At 38.6% G+C, this 17,562-nt stretch overlaps 1 non-coding gene across 1 annotated transcript; it reads left to right on the top strand.

Annotated features, from left to right (window-relative positions):
* Positions 1 to 5,053: 5,053 nt before the first annotated feature.
* LOC141635272 (small nucleolar RNA R71) lies at positions 5,054 to 5,160 on the top strand. The gene has a single exon (XR_012539971.1). It is a non-coding gene; the product is annotated as a small nucleolar RNA R71 (small nucleolar RNA).
* Positions 5,161 to 17,562: the final 12,402 nt, after the last annotated feature.

Raw genomic sequence — 17,562 nt, 5'->3', positions numbered from 1 at the left:
GATCCGAGCCATGTTATTCAAGAAGAAATCCCAGATTTGGAGCCTAACTTGGTTTTGGAAGAAAGGCCGATCCGAATCCTCGAAAGGGCAAACAAGCAACTTAGAAACAAAGTTGTGCCCCTAGTTCGTATCCTTTGGCGTTGTGGAAATGTCGAAGAAGAAACTTGGGAGCCTGAATCTTCTATGTTAGCTAAATATCCCAAACTTTTCTCGTGAGGTGATTCTCTTTCCTTTATCTAATTCTTGTGAGTTTTAGCTATCCTTTCGAGTGTTCCTCTCCTTCTCTTAAATACTCTCCGCGTTAGTAGTCCTTGCCTAGTCGATTAAAAGTCGTAGTTATAGTTTGGTCATAGCTAGTGGAGTTATTATCCTTATTATAGAGTTTCGAACTAAAGACTTTTGGAAATGTTTTAATGTTTTCCACTGGTTTTAACGTCAATGAGTGGTAAAGCTCGTTATTGGAGACGTCCGATAATTGGTTTTCTCATTTGTTGGTGTAAAAATATATATTTTTATGTCTTTGATTTGGAATGTTGATGTTCTTGGACGGCCGACGAGGATTTTCCGTTCCATTGAAAAGACACTTATACTTCATACGTCCATATTTTGAAGATTTTGTTTACTTGATTTTAAGGAGATAGACCTACATATATACAATGTTCCTTCTTCTAAGTTTCGGGGACGAAACTTCTTAAAAGGAGGGATGATTGTAACACCCCGTAAATTTGAAGACCTTTATTATATTTTAAAAGTAATATTTTAATCTATTTTAATTTTATATTAATTTATTTGAAATAAAATTTATTTGATAAAATATAATCTTATTTTATTTTGAAGAAATGTAATTATTTTTGATAGTTTAGAAATGTTTAAAAGTGATTTAAACTATATTTAAACCTTTTCCTTTCATAAAATAGATTTCGGATAAAAGTCGTAAAATTGGGATTTTCCCATTTCTTACGGTCGTTGGGTAAACGAGTTTGGATATTGGGCATATGAGTACTTAATCTTTTAGTAAAATCGTGTTTAAGAACTTTAATTTTCTCGGAAATCGCGTTCGACGAATATTTATAATTTCCGTCGAAACGAACCAAAACGTAAACAAATGACCCATCTCCCCATGCCTTTTGGCTGGCCACCTACCCTCCATTTGTCCCCTCTTTCAATCTTCATTTCCTCCATTCTCATTCTATCACTTCCTTCTCTCAAACATCAAATTCCTCTCAAAATAACCTCCTTACAATCCCTAAATCCACCACAACTTCTTCATTTCTCCACCAAATCGCATAAAAATTATATATTCGGAATCCTTTCTTCAATCCTCATCTACTAGTAAGCTTTATTTTCATTTCCCCAAATTTTGTTTAAGACACTTTTTTTAGGGTTTCGAATTTAAGCTTAATAATTGTGTTTTTGTTGTTCTTATAGGTGAAGAATTTGAAGATGAGTTAGGTGACTCATATGTTGTTGAAGATGAAGAGTAAATTTTGGGTTTTAGAAGCTTTCTCAAGTTATTACTTGTCTCTTTGCTAGCTTAAGGTAACTATTCCGAGTTACTCGACGAATTAATGTCACATTAGTAGTTGTATTTGTTGTTTGTTGTTATTTGAGACGATCTTGTTGATAAATGAATGAATGGAGTAAGATGAGTATGCTTATGTTTAATTTATGTTACCCATTTGTATATTATTGTTTGGAACAAATTTGGATGAGGAATTATGTGTTGTGACAAGTCCGTTGTTTGGCTGGAACGCGTCAGTACCAGACCGAGACGGTTTCCAATGTTTCCAAAAATATGACAGATTGAACGGCGTCGAAAAATTAGGTAATTTAGCCACTTGAATCACTCAATTCGGAGTCCGTATGAGTAAATGGCGTCGTTTTATCGATTAAAATTTATAGAAAAGTTTACCCTTGTGTGAGACGGTTATTTATACTATTTTATTATGCGAGAAATTAACTGAATTGGATATTTTGTAAGTTGGAATATATATCCTTATGTTGATAGTTTTTCACATGATAGAAATTGGAAATAGCATGAGAATGATATTGTGATGAATTTTGTGATTTGGGCCAAAGTAGGCCAAGACTCTGAGCTGGGCCAGATTGACCGAACGAGTTTGGTCAAACTAGGTTTAAACCGATCAGCCTCGATTTGACCGATGACCCGTCGCGGGACCCGGGTCGAGGGTTTGTCTTTGAGGTGAGATTGGTTGTTATTGGATGTTTTATGTTATGCCTTGATATTTGTAATTATCATTTCACATGTTGGTTGTTGGATGCTTTGGATGCCTTATGCTTGAGTCTTGTTGCCTCTCTGCCATTTTAGCTTGTTCTCATGGATTATGGTACTGTTGGTTAGCTGGAATTTGGATTATTATTGATATTGGAGATATTGTTGGATTGTCAGCTGAATATGCTCTTGCGTAGTCTTTCATATGCTAGGGTGTGTATAATCATTTGTGTGTGTGCAAGTTTGGACTCTTTGCCCCTCTTATGGTTAATTGGGTGTCCTACTTGTCTTGTGTGGTGTGGGCTAAAGTATTCAAGCTGGGACTAGGTCCTAGGTGAGTATTTCGGCCTTCGTCATAGATAGGCCTTTATAGTCTTTGACGAGTGTATGTTCACAGCTTAATAGCCTTTGTGTCTTAGCTTGGTGGGCTTATACCCAAGTTAGGGCATGACCTCCTGACGTACTCTTAGAAGTATGTGGTCAGCTTAAGTACTAGCCAACCCTTTGGTGGACTCCTTAGGGGTACTCATGTGTGTGATCATGGGTCTTGGATGCGGTACTTTCCGCATGTCGCTAGGTCTGCGCAGGTTTAGGACTAGGGTGTTTACCTTACCTCGTGGTATAGACTCGAGTTACATAGTGACTATTGACTGTCTTAAGAACTTATGCCTGTCTCTAGATATATTGTCCTTTCTTGTTTGATGATTCTATGAATCATAGAAGGTGAGATGCAAGCCGGCTATGGTTGATAGAGTTTGGATTCCTGGATGTTATGTGATTCACATGATAGTGTAGTATGAGTCGGTTTAGTATTCACATGCTAGTACTATGTGTTGTTATATTGTTGTTCACATGATAAGCACGATTGTCTAGCATCTATATGCTAAGGCTATGTGTTATTTGTATTCATATTCTTATGTTTACATGTTATATTAATTATGACATTTCGTGGCTGGGAGAACTCGGAGTTACTCCCCACTGACTGTGGCTTTTGTATTTGTATAAAATGCGATTGACAGGTAGGTGATGCATATATGGGGTACATGGACGAGCTAGCAAGCAAAGTAACCTTGGGACCTAGATTAGCTTTATTATATTGTGACCCTTAAACACTTTTTATGTCATATACTTTTTAGGGACATATGTCTCCCTTTCTCATACTTGGGTTGTATAACTTTGTTTCGCGACTTTAGCGATGTTTAATTAATGAGATTTATTTTTGACCTTGCATGTTTGACACCTTCCCATTTAGATATTTTTATAACAGGTTCAGGTTTTAAAAATTACAGGTTTTTACCCAAATGAACCTATTACAAACATATCCATGCAGTTTTTATCTAGAATTATGTGTTTACTTTTTTTTGCAATGAATGAGGGTGTCACATTTGGAGTGTGATATTGGTGCATTTAAGCTCTCTCATCCCGAACCTTTTACTCACCGAGTACGGCATAACACTCACACTAGCCCCTAGATCACATAAGGCTTTGTTGATCGTGGTGTCGCCAATGGTACACGGTATTGAGAAGCTTCCCGGATCTTTGAGTTTTGGAGGTGAACTCCCTTAAAGTATTGCACTACTCACCTTAGTGAAGGCGATAGTCTCAAGCTTCCGGATTGACTTCTTCTTTGTGAGGATGTCTTTCATGTATTTTGCATAGGCCGGCACGTGATTGATTAATTCCGTGAAAGGAATTGAGACTTCCAAATTCTTCACAATTTCCATAAATTTTCCAAGTTGGTCATCAAATTTGGGCTTGGCTTGACGACTCGGAAAAGGAAGTCTAATCACAATGGGCTCCTTCTCCTTGACCTTGTCTTCATTTCTTTTTGAAATTTCTTCTTTTGATGGTTCTCCATCCTTGGGGTTTTGCACAATTTCTTCTTTGTCACTAGTTTCCACAACTTCATCCTCAACTTGCTTCTTCGGTGCTTCATACCTTGTACCACTCCTTAAGTGAATGGCACTAACCGTTTCATGTCTTGGGGGATTACTTTGAGGTGGTAATTGCCCCTTTTGTCTTTGTGAGCTTGAAGATGCTAGTTGAGTCAATTGGGTTGACAACATTATGGTGTGAGATAGGATGTTGTTGATGGTGGTTTCCTTTGCTTGACTATCCTTTTGCATTTGAGTGAAAGAATCTTGTTGATTCTTTTGCATTTGGAGGACCACTTTTTGAACATCAAAACCTTGGTCATTTTGTTGATTGTATGAAGATTGATTTTGGTAACTTTGGTTTTGGTTGTAAAAGGGTCTTTGATTTTTGTTTCTCATGGGAGGTGGGGTGTATGTTGGTTGAGGGTTTTGAACATTTTGGCTTTTGTATGAGAGATTTGGATGGAATTTGGTGTTTTCATTGTAATAGTTTGAATAAGGGGTACCACTCTTGTATGCTTGGAAAGCATTCACTTGTTCATTTGTTCCCCTACATTCACCTTGGTCATGTCCCAAAGTTCCACAACTTTCACATATCCCACTTGGGATTGATGAAGATGCCGTCATGGCATTAACATGATGCTTTGGTGATTTTGAGGCTTCTTCAAGTCTAGCCATACCTTTTTCAAACTTCAAATTGATGGTATCAATGTGAGCACTAAGTTGAGCACCCAATTGAGTAATGGAGTCCACTTCATGCTTTCCTCCTCTAGTAGCCTTGCGAGGTCTACTATACTGTGAGTTATGGACCGCCATTTCCTCAATTTTGTTCCAAGTTTGATTTTCATCAACTTCAGTGAACATTCCATTTGATCCTATGTTGAGAATGTTCCTTGAATCTTCATAAACACCATTCCAAAATTGTTGTACCAAGAACCACTCGCTAAGTCCATGGTGAGGACATGAGCGACAAATTCTTTTAAATCGCTCCCTAGCTTCATACAAAGATTCTTCATCCCTTTGCTTAAAGCCCGTGATTTGAGCTCTTAGCATGTTAGTCTTTTCCGGTGGATAGAACTTTTTGTAGAAAGCTAGAGCCAATTTTTTCCAAGAATCAATTCCGAGAGTGGCCTTATCAAGGCCTTTCAACCATTGTTTTGCGGTGCCAATTAGAGAAAAAGGAAATAAGACCCATCGAATTTGGTCTTGAGTTACACCGGTTTGAGAAATCGCATCACAATAGTCACAAAAAGTCTCCATATGAGAATGAGGGTCTTCACTAGGCATCCCCCCAAATTGGCTTCTTTCGACTATTTGGATAAATGCGTATTTGGCAATAAAATTTCCGGTTAGATGTTGTGGTGTGGGAGTACCATTGGGTAGGTTCTCCTCGGTGGGTACGGAATGTGATGAAAACTTAGGCATTGTGGGTTGATTTTGTGTTGGATTTTGTGTTGGGTTCTCCTCACCTTCTCTTGGAAAAGGGTTGATGAACTCAATAGTATTTGGTTGAATATCTACAAACTCACCAATACCTCTCAAAGCTCTCCTAGCAAGTCTTCTATTGGTTGTCAAAGTTCTTTCAATTTCGTGATCAAAGGGTAACAAGTCACCTTGTGACCTCCTAGACATGCAAAATATCAAACAACTCGAAAACAATTAGAACAAACCTTGAGGATTTTTACTTCCCCAAGGCAAAGAAAGACGCAACTAATAACAATATAAGAAAATCTAAATCAAGTTAACACCGTCCCCGGCAACGGCGCCATTTTTGGTCGGACTATATTTTTCGTTTACATGTCGTTAGGAGCACCTAGACCAAAACACAATTTATAACTTCACAAACAACTCTACCATTAGTAAAGAGGCAAGTAAAGGTTGGATCCCAAGGGACGGGAATTGAGATGAGATTTCTATTGCAACTAGTGGTGTCTTAAGGGGTGTCACAATTGGGGTTTGATGTAGAAGATCACTAAACTAAATAGCAATGAAAGTAAACAAGCAACATGAATTAAAAGGGATGTAAACAATTGATAAAAGGCACTAGGGTGTCATGGGTTCATAGGGGATTCATGGGAATTGATCATACAAACATATTCTCAAGTTATAAGCAAGCAATTATTGTTGTGATGGATCGAGTTGGTTTATATCTTACAATCCTAGGAAAGTTTGGGTCCCGGAGCCGAATCGATTAGATTGTACAACACCTACAAGTCGACTTAGTCTTCCCTACTCAACAACATGCATGGTCTAATGAGACTCGAGTTGGTTTATGTCTTACAAGTCTCATTGAAAAGATAGGTGATGGGTAAAAAATGCAAGGATTCATAGGCTCGCATTTCATCAAACATAACATGTGCATAAGTTGAGATCACAACAAGCAAGATAAACTATGAAAGCATATTAATTTAAGCATGAATCATCCCCCATGTTGGTTTCCCCTAATTACCCATTAACCCTAGCTAAGGAAACTACTCACTCATTATCATGTTGAACATGCTAGCAAGGTTGTCAATCATACCAACAAAGTGAAACATGATGAATAAATGAAAGTGATTAACAATAATTAAAGAGGGATTAAGAGAATTAACCTACTAATGATTCCAATAATAAAGCAAAGAATAAAAGAAGTACTTGAGGCTTGATTGAGAGGTTGTCAATCTCCCAATAATAGCCCAAATAATCTTCAATTACCCAAAATAAAGGATGAACAAGAGAGAGATTAAGGAAATAAAACTTGTATTAAAACTTGATTAAATGTTGATTACAAGATTAAAGAGAGATTTGATTGATATTAACTACACTAAAGATTGCTAAGTAGAACATGCTCTTCTAATTAGACTAATGGGGTATTTATAGTGGGGATTAGGTGCATAAATTAGGGTTAACTAAGGGCTTAAATGACGATTAAGTCCCTTGTTGAGGAAATGCCGGTCTTTTTGGAAAGACTCCGGTCTCTAGAAGAAGATGTGCATCCTTCCTTGAAGCTTGAAGAAGGTGAAATGGGTCTGCCTGGGAATCCGGGCGTCTTTAGCACGAGACGGGTGGATTTGGTGGTTTCTGCCCGGGCGTCTTGGGGGTGAAGACGGGCGTCTTCTGGAGCTTTTGCCCGGGCGTCTTGGGGGTGGATACTCACGGATTGTGGGGTGAAGACGGGCGTCTTCTAGACAATCCGCACGGATTGTCAGGCAGTCTTGTTCCTTCTTCTTTTCTTCCTTTTTCTTCATAAAATCCTTGAGGATTTCCTCGAGGATGCAATGATCTTTTCTCAACATTGCCCATCTACTATAGTATGTACAAAGGCCTTTTAATCTTGTCTCTCCTTGATGCTTGGTCATTGAATTCAATCAATTTAGCCTCATTTTGCCATGAAAATGCAAGGTTTGCACTCCTTTCCTACCAAGGGATCAAAACCTCAAAGAATATGCAAAACAAAGAACTAAAGACAATAAATGACCCAAATATGCACTAAAAAGCATGGGAACAAGGCTAATTCGGGGACTAAATATGCTCTAATTATGGTCACATCACCTCCACCATTCCCTTTGGGTATATGTTTGAGCGATCCGCAAGTTGGATCACTACGTCGGTTTTGTTCAATGGTGGAAGTCACAAGGTCTCATAGAGTGTATAGAGCATAAAATTGATTGATGCACCAAGGTCTAACATAGCATGAGTAAAACTCTTGTCCCCAATAGAGCTTGGTATGGTGAACATTCCCGGGTCGCCACACTTTTTGGGAAGTGATTTTTTAAATATGGCGGAGACATGTTCACTTACCCGTACTTTTTGGGTTCCCTTCCTTGGGTTTCTCCTAGGTGTACAAAGTTCCTTGAGAAACTTTGCATACCTCGGAACACCTTTCAAAAGATTTACCAAAGGTATGTTTACTTCACACTTCATAAAAGTTTCATAGAGATCCTCATCCCTTTCGAACCTTTTAGAATGTGTGAGAGCATTAGGAAAAGGTACCTCCACAACATATTCTCTTTCGATCTCCTCAATTTGATCCTTGGTGTTGTTGCTTTCTTCCTTTTCTTTGTCATTGCTCATTGGACTCTTCATTTCTTCTCCATTAGCTTTTGAGGGTGTCTCTTTCTCTTTTTCAACCACAAGCTCTTCCTCAATTTGTTCTTCAATGTGAATGACCCTCTCATGTGACTTTGCCTTCGTCTTCTTCTCTGGGGGAGATTCTAGGGTTCTCCCTTTCCTCAATGTCATTGCAATTGCATTTTCCTTTGGAGGAAACGTGGTAGATGGGATTGAATTGGAGTTCCTTTGATTGTTCTTGGCCATCTATTGTGCAATTTGGCCAAGTTGGATATCAAGGTTCTTCACCCTAGCATCACTTGCAAGCTTGTCTGCACCCTTGGAAATTCCCTTGATGTCCTTGGTTTAAAAATTGGAAGGATCCTCCTTTTGCTTGTTGAAGATTGTTGTTTCTTTGATAATTTGTGCTTTGACCTTGTGAATTGGAGTTCCTCAAGTGATTGAATTGGCCATTTTGAAAGCTTCTTGAGGTATCCCCCCCCCCAAAGAAAGGTTGGGGTTGTCCCTTGACCCGATGTTATACGTGCTGCCATTTGGGTTATATTTGTAATACCCTCCCCCATTGGGGTTCCTAGAGTTATATTGACCATGCATCATGGCACTCACATTCTTCTTGCTTATCTCTTGTTCTTCCATGATGGGGGCAAGTCTCCATCGGGTGTGAACCTTGACAAAAATTGCACTCCACATTAGATCCTTGTGCTCCTCCTTGATTGTTTCCCACTAGTTGAGCAACCATTTTTGTGAGATCATCCACGGTTTTCTCAAGCTTATGGTTGGAAGAAGAAGGTGTCTGATGCGTACATTTTATATAGGTATTTCATACTTTATTTGCACACATTTCTATGCATTTTGTGTAGTGTTTAGCTACAAATGTCCCCCGAATTGTCTACTTTGGTTTCTCTTGTCTTATTTGAAGGAATGAACCAAATAGGAGCATAATCAAGCTTAATACCTGTCCTTATGCATGCATTTAGGAGATTAGTTGAGTCAGAGCCTTAAGACTACTATTTTGAGATGCGCAAAGAAGTAAGTTAGCTAGGCGAGCAAAGGAAGAACTTCAAATTACTGGTGCCTAATTTGAAGAGCCATATCTCGAGTTCCACAACTTATTATTAGGTTATTCCAATTGAAGACGAAAGCTTGTCCTCTTAGCTTTCCAACGCCACCAGAAACGCCCTGTTTGCCCAATTAACGAATAAATGACAGCCGTTTGAAGTTCAGTGCGCGAAGCAAGAAGTGTGCGCTAGAAAGTACTCGATCGAGTACAATTGTGTTCGATCGACTCCTTTTTCTACTCGATCGAGTAGTGCTGGACAAAATCAGATTACATGGCCGAAAATTGGTGTCTTGGCAGCCATGTTTTGCAAGATAAAAGGGTGAAGCACAATTGCAAGATTCCATGGACAAATGACATTATATGGTCCCTCTTTTTGTCTTCTAAAGAGTCCAAAACAATTAAAAAGCAACCAACAGCATCCCATGCTGCTGCCTCACGTCCTATATGGCTGCCTATGTTGTATTTTGTACTCTTATAACTAGTTATTAGGTGTAATTTTTCAGCTTTTGTATTTTTGTTTTGTTCCTCTTTAATTTGTAGCCTTTAGATTTGCTTTTAGATGAATGGTTTGGATGTAACTTGAGCATCTATATAAGGAGCTCAATTCCCTTGTAAAACATTCAGATTTGAAGTTTATGAGAAATGAAAATGTGAGGTTTTTGAAAAAACCCTTTCTTTAGTTCTTTGCTTAGTGCTTGAACAACCTCCTTTGCTTAGTGCTTGGAGATGACTCTATCCATTTGCTTAGTGCTTTGGAAGAGTATTATCCTAGGCTTAAACATGCTTTGTGATCTTGTTTAAGTCATATCTTTCATTTTATGTTTCAAATAAATCCTCCCAAAACAGCCCCCTCCCAAAACCGAGAAAATACTACTCCAAAACAGCCCATTTTCGAGTTAATTTTTGTAGTATGGTTGCTGCGTTTTTGGCCTAGAATGGGCTGATTAAGGACCACCTCGCCGTTTTACTCCAAAGTGGTATCAGAGCTTCGGCTCTTGCGTTTTCTTAAACCAAGACGATCTTGGGAAATGGTGGTCCTTGGTGTTCTAGGGTGTGACACCACAAATCTGTGCGTGGCTTGATTTGTGGGTGTTGGCTTTGGTTCGAGCACTTGTGTGTTGCTCGGGTCGAGTTGGCTAACAAGAGGGTTCGGTCTTTGCTAAGTGCTTGACTAGAATGGGCTCTTGTTGTTTCCCTCTTTAACATCTATACTACATTTTTCTGAAATTGTATTTGTTTTTGAAATCGTCTTTTGTAGTACCATGTTCTTAATCGCGAAAGTTTGAGGACAAACTTTTCTCAACAAAGGGAGTTTGGACAAAATCAGATTACATGGCCGAAAATTGGTGTCTTGGCAGCCATGTTTTGCAAGATAAAAGGGTGAAGCACAATTGCAAGATTCCATGGACAAATGACATTATATGGTCCCTCTTTTTGTCTTCTAAAGAGTCCAAAACAATTAAAAAGCAACCAACAGCATCCCATGCTGCTGCCTCACGTCCTATATGGCTGCCTATGTTGTATTTTGTACTCTTATAACTAGTTATTAGGTGTAATTTTTCAGCTTTTGTATTTTTGTTTTGTTCCTCTTTAATTTGTAGCCTTTAGATTTGCTTTTAGATGAATGGTTTGGATGTAACTTGAGCATCTATATAAGGAGCTCAATTCCCTTGTAAAACATTCAGATTTGAAGTTTATGAGAAATGAAAATGTGAGGTTTTTGAAAAAACCCTTTCTTTAGTTCTTTGCTTAGTGCTTGAACAACCTCCTTTGCTTAGTGCTTGGAGATGACTCTATCCATTTGCTTAGTGCTTTGGAAGAGTATTATCGTAGGCTTAAACATGCTTTGTGATCTTGTTTAAGTCATATCTTTCATTTTATGTTTCAAATAAAACCTCCCAAAACAGCCCCCTCCCAAAACCGAGAAAATACTACTCCAAAACAGCCCATTTTCGAGTTAATTTTTGTAGTATGGTTGCTGCGTTTTTGGCCTAGAATGGGCTGATTAAGGACCACCTCGCCGTTTTACTCCAAGTGCCTATTTAATAAGTGTTCGATCGAGTACCTAAAGTACTCGTAGGTACTCGATCGAGAGGTTTTAGCTTGGATTTGCTCGATCGAGTGATATAAAAGTCCTCGATCGAGTATTTAGCTATTATACTCGGGATTTTTATCCCGTGATAGGTTTAGTTTTGTTAATTTTCACTTCCCTATATAAGGGAGTCATAACTAGGTTAATAAACACTTTTTTTTTTACCTTTTAATACTTCTCTTAATCAACTTTTCTCTCTTAATCTCTCTTCACTGTAACTTTTCTCTCTTGATCTCTTGCTTGGATTTTGGTTTGTTGTCTACGCCGGAATTGCTTGAGATTGTAATCCCTCTTCTCCTTTTAATCTTAATCTCGTTATTTGTTACTTTAATTACTTGTTCTTCTCTTAATTAATTTCTGCCCTAATTTATTTTATGCTTAATCATTATTATTTCATCATGCTTTCTATTATTAGTTCATTCATTGTTATTAATATTGACAACATTAGTAATATGAGTAACTAAACTCTTTCATGTCAGGATTAGGGGATCTATGGTATGATTGTGAGGATGTAGCGAATAGACTAGACGGTTTACTTGTTAGAATTTGTCCTCAAAGCAATATAATTGTATCACCAATTTAGTCGAATGCATGCTTCTAAATTACATTAATCTGGTTAATTTCGTTCCTGGATCGGAAGATTGGAATGAACAGACCTGCTATGAACAGTAGACTACCTTAATGAGGAAGGAAGTTAAGTTAGCGGAAATCTAGGATTGAAAGTGGACCGGAAGGACCTTTCCTGTATCCTTCTCACAGTAGATTGTCTAGGCTATTTGTACTTGAGTCGATAGACTACCATGGTGAACCGAAATCCTGACATAGCTCTTTTATCTGATCACTTTTATCACTTTTTCTCGCTTTACTACTCTTACTTTATTTCTCTTACCCTTAAACCTTTAGTAGTTTAGAAAACCAAATTCAAAACCCCCATTGTGACTTAGATAAGATCGACCCTACTTATCACTAGCTTCTATTATTATATTTAGGTATTTATTTTTGGTACACAAACGACAATATCAAATTTTGGCGCCGTTGCCGAGGAGGCAGCGTAGTTTTATCTGTTTTTATTTAGTCTATTTCTTGTCTCAAGGAACCTCGGTTCCTAGAGACCGTTCTCATGTCTTTCGTTCTTGACTTTCCGCAAAGAGAGAACGAAAGTTTTGGTTCTTATATAGACAGGTGGGAGGAGTGGCTCGAACCAAGACGAGGAATGCTTTCGGGACTCCAAATATTCTAGTCTATCATTCGGGGAATTAATGCCACTACGCGAGCATACCTCTAGGCTAATGGTAAGTGGGATTTCGAAGGAATCCTCGTAAAAGAGGTATTAGAATTTTTTGAATGGTTTGTGATACCCGTCGTTGTGAGTACCAAAAATAATATTTATAATACCTATTAAAACTAACAGAAGCTAGTGGTAACAGGGTCGAACCACAGAGAGGCAGATGTAATTATTAGTTGTCTAAATTTAGTCCTAAAGTAACAGTGTGTAGGGGTTTGCTGTGATTTGGTCTATAACTAAAGGCAATGAAATATAAATTAAACTAAAGAAAAGTATTAAATCAAATATAAAGAAGGGTACTAGGATGGTCGGTTCACTATAGTTTCGGCGGCAGCATACTAAGTAGGTCTAAATCAAACACGTGAGGCGGGAAAACAAGAGGTCCTCTCGGTCCACTCTTAACAGGTAGCATCTTTCGATCTCGCTACAGGTCCCTAATATCACTAATACTAACTTTCGTCTTGAAAAGTGACTCAAAAGGCTAAACTAGCATATCTTTCGATCTCGCTAATCTAGTCGTCTTAATTAGGCAGGCTATTTCCCTTCCCTATCTTTCGATCTTTATTGGGTCGATCAATTCCTAAGCATTCAACTAGTTGCGTGCACTCGATTCGTCAAACATAACAATTAAAACAATTAAAACGAAGCAATCTCAGCGTGGCCAGTCGATCGACCAGGGAACCCAGTCGATCGACCAGGGAACCCAGTCGATCGATCGGCAAGCGATTTAGGTCATACCAATTTTAATGCCGCCTAACCTACAGATTCCCTACATCCTAGCACAATGAATTTAGCTACTCATACTAGGAATGATAACGACAATAAGGTTGACTAATAAAACAGAAGAATTCATGATTAAAACGATGAAATAAGCAATTGACATAAAACGATAAAATTGGCTTTTGGGATACTAACTAACAATTCTATACCTATGAATGCTAATAAAGTAACAAACTGAAATAAGAGCAGGATAGTACCGTGAAGAGGAATTGTAAAGACAGAATCCAAAAAACCGAATGCAAAAAGTAACTTGTATTGAATACGAAACAATATTCTAAAACAATGAACCCTAAAGAATTTCTGATAATAAAACTGGATTAAAGCTTGATGAATGATTCCTAAAGTCAGTTACGTTATATAGAAATATACGTAACACTTATTTCTAAAACCTAAATATAATGGGCTTTGGAAATCTCGATCTTTTAATTCTCGTCAGAATAGTGGTGTGGTCGATTGACTAGGATAGGCAGTCGATCGACTGGTAAGCTCTAAACAGTAGCTTCTGGTTGTCGTGCATTGGTCGATCGACCACTGTAGCTGACAGTCCGCTTTTAATTTCTCGTGGATTTGTCTTTTGGGCCTCGAAATGCGCACCAAGCTCGTTCCTTGAGTGAATACTTTACGTCAAATGCAGTGCAAGGTACTCGGGGACGGATTTTGTTCAATTTCTACACATTTCCGCATAAATCTGCAATATTACAATAAAATACGAAAGTAGACGAAATGGGGCAAATAGTAGCATAAAACTACACAATTGAGCTCTGAAATGCGTGTAAAATAGGGTGTAAAACATCATATAATTGACACGCATCAAACTTACTCAAACCAAACCCTTGCTTGTCCCCAAGAAAGAACTAGACTCGATCCTAAAAACCTAATGGAACGAGTTCAATCTCAGAGCAAAATGCAAACTGAATAGCCTAGACCAATTTAATGCCCAACTAACAATCAATTAGTAATATGAATCATACAAACGAGTTATAGAGTCGTTAAAAACTGCTGAACCGTCAACTGTAGAGACTTATCAAATTGGACTTTCACGGGTCGCTCAAATCACTCAAATAAGCACAAGGTGAATATATGTGAAAGATAGAACGAATTCATTTTGTTAGTGACACTCACCTAACTACGACTTATAAGAACATGCCTGCAATATAATATGAAAGTAATCTCTACAACCGTACATATGCATTCCAACCGAACAAATGACCATGACACATGCCGAGGTATATATGGGATATGTGACGTAATGGGCAGGAAAGGCAAAACATTTATGGGAATGTGGGGGTACAGGTGATCAAGCTAGTACCGTAACAAAACCATATGACAATATCCACTTCTTGCTCAAACTTCAATCTACACGGTGCTATAGCAAGCACAAAACTCACAATTTCCGAAAAAATTATAATCAATCAACTCCCCATAAGATACAAATGCAACATGGGAGCAAAAATCGCCATAAAATAAAACTTTAAATCATGCGAATTGATCCTTCTCTTTTCTTCCTCGGGCTGCGGTCGATCGACCAGAATTGGCAGTCGATCGACCGCCTTAAGCAGTACAACACTCTTTTTTCTTTTTCGAATCATTTTTTTCTTTTTTTTTTTGTCTTTCTTTGTTCCTTTCTTTTTTCCCTTTTTCCAACTTCCCAAATTCATCTCAGAATGAGCATATGCCACCAAAAACGAAGTAACAACCCCAAGAACGTAAACTACTAGCTTGACATGGGCAGGCTAAATGTAGGATGTAGTAACGGGACAAAAAGGCTGTTTTTGGCAGTGTGGAGCTTATGGGTAAAATGAATAAAGGAAAACCTCTACCACATGTATCAACAAACCACAAACCGAATGCACATAGGTATTAAGCAGATTAAGTTCACATTTATGCAGATTTATGTAACATGTCTCATAAGGAGAACTACTCACAATCCTAAATAAACCGGTCATAGATGACATCAGTTATAGGCTCTAAACCTCAGAAAATGATGTAGTTTGCCAAAAATCAAAATCAAGTCTCAAGTCCAGCAAGATAAATTAACAAAAACTCGTAGACTATGCAAATGATTCTACTAATAACATGTCAATCAGCAAGGCTTAGGCAAAAACAGATGCAAATGCAATGTCATCATTGAAATACTACCGTTCCGACTCGACCTATATGCTAAAATAAACGTGCATTTTTTTGAAATTTTTTCAATTTTTTTTTTCAATTTTGTATATATAAAGGAAATGAAAGGAAATGAAACAACAATGCAAGACAAAATGTAAACGTGAATGCAAGCAAATGAAATGCAACGCAAAACCTTTCCCAAACCAAATCGCACAATGTCCCCATTGTGCAAAATCATGTAATGAAGAAAAGGAAAACGGGAATTTGCGAGAAAATTAAGTAAACAAGACATGAAGTGAAGACAAGGAGACTCACAAGACTTTAAGCGCAGCAAAAGGAAACCTCCCCAAACCAGCGTGAGATAGGAGGTTTCAATAGCTAGCAGTGCTACCAATAAGTACCTGAAAAGACAACATATACCACGCATAAAACCAAGAAAGCAATGTGGAAACGGTAATATTGTGCAAAGGATAAAGAAATGGAAGAAAACAGAATTATGTCGGAAAATAAAGAGGAGGAAAGACTCCCTCAATTCCGCAAAATGACCAAACACAGTAGGGGAAAGGCCGTGAACAAGTACAACAGCAACAACGGTCGATCGACCATAGCAAACAGTCGATCGACTGGAATGAACAGGAACATAAGCTCCTGGAAGTCACACCTCAGTCGATCGACCAGGGTAGGCGGTCGATCGACTGGAAATACTGCTGTAACTTTCTGATTTCTTCGAATTAGCTCGATAACTTGAGCTAATATGGTCTACAAACCTGCAAATGCACATAATACCGCGCTCAAAATTGCGCAAAACCCAAAGCAATAGTCTAAAGTGTATAAAATCCTAAGCAAACTTAAAAGAGCGAACGTCTCGCGCACACGAAAAACGGTAAATAGTCTTAAAAAGCAATAAAATGTTTAGTTTGTAAAGCATTCGATCAACTAGTAGTTGATCAAGAACAGCCACGGGATGGCCCACTTGGTCGGCTTCTGGCTACTAGAGGTAGCCTCAATAATGCTCATCTTCTCAGCTGCACTCTTCTCAGCTCCAGCATCCGCAGAACTCAACGGATCAACATGTCGGACCTCTTCCCATTCAATGACCTCTTCGGAGTCGTTGGAATCCAGATCAGACTCCGTTGCCTTGACTAGCCTATCTTCGGGCTCCTCATCCGTGCCATAGCTAAGGCATCCTAGACCGCCTCTTTGAACTATTCCCTCCTTCACAGCTGGAGCAACACGTAGCTCTTCCTTCCCCAAACCAGCTCCTGCAATAACAGAAATAGAGGAATCTTCCTCCAATTTGCTACTAGTCTGGGGCGGAGGGGTTACAACAGGAATAGGTGTAGAGACAGGCATATCAGGAAGTATAAAATAAGATTTCTTTTCAGAAACCGTATTGCAAGTGACGGGGCACATGGAGTCTTTCTTCCTAGCTGTCTGGGCAAAGACAATGGAGTGCTTGCCTACCTTAAAGGTCAAAGTACCCGAACCAACATCTATAACTGCACCAGCAGTGTGCAGGAATGGTCTACCCAAAATGATAGGGATGTGGGCATCTTCGGGCATATCGAGCACAACGAAGTCAACAGGGAAGAAAAACTTCCCTATTTGCACGGGAATGTCCTCTAAGACTCCTATTGGCTGGACCGTAGAGAGATCATCCATCTGTACTGTCATGTTGGTCACTGTAAACCTAGTCAATTTGAGCTTCCTAGCAAGACTCAAGGGCATTACACTAATACTGGCTCCTAGGTCACATAAGGCTTTCTCAATAGGAAAGGTGCCAATATTACATGGGACTGAAAAACTACCCGGGTCTTCTAGCTTAAGGGGTGCAATATGGGTCAAATAAGAACATGACTCTTCAGTGAGTGTGACAGTATGCACAGTTTCAAGTGACTTCTTTTTAGATAAGAGTTGCTTCATGAATTTCATATAAGCAGGCACTTGATTTACTAACTCGAGAAAAGGAACTTGTACATTTAAGCTACGGATAACATTTTCAAATTTATTAAATGATACCTGTTCCTTCGTCGGCACTAATCTCTCCGGATAGGGGGCTGAAAGTAGCAACTTAGCCCT

This window comes from Silene latifolia, chromosome Y, assembly GCF_048544455.1.
Source record: "Silene latifolia isolate original U9 population chromosome Y, ASM4854445v1, whole genome shotgun sequence".
NCBI lineage: Eukaryota > Viridiplantae > Streptophyta > Magnoliopsida > Caryophyllales > Caryophyllaceae > Silene > Silene latifolia.
Note: the sequence above shows the minus strand (reverse complement) of the source record. Positions and strands in the feature narration are given on the sequence as shown.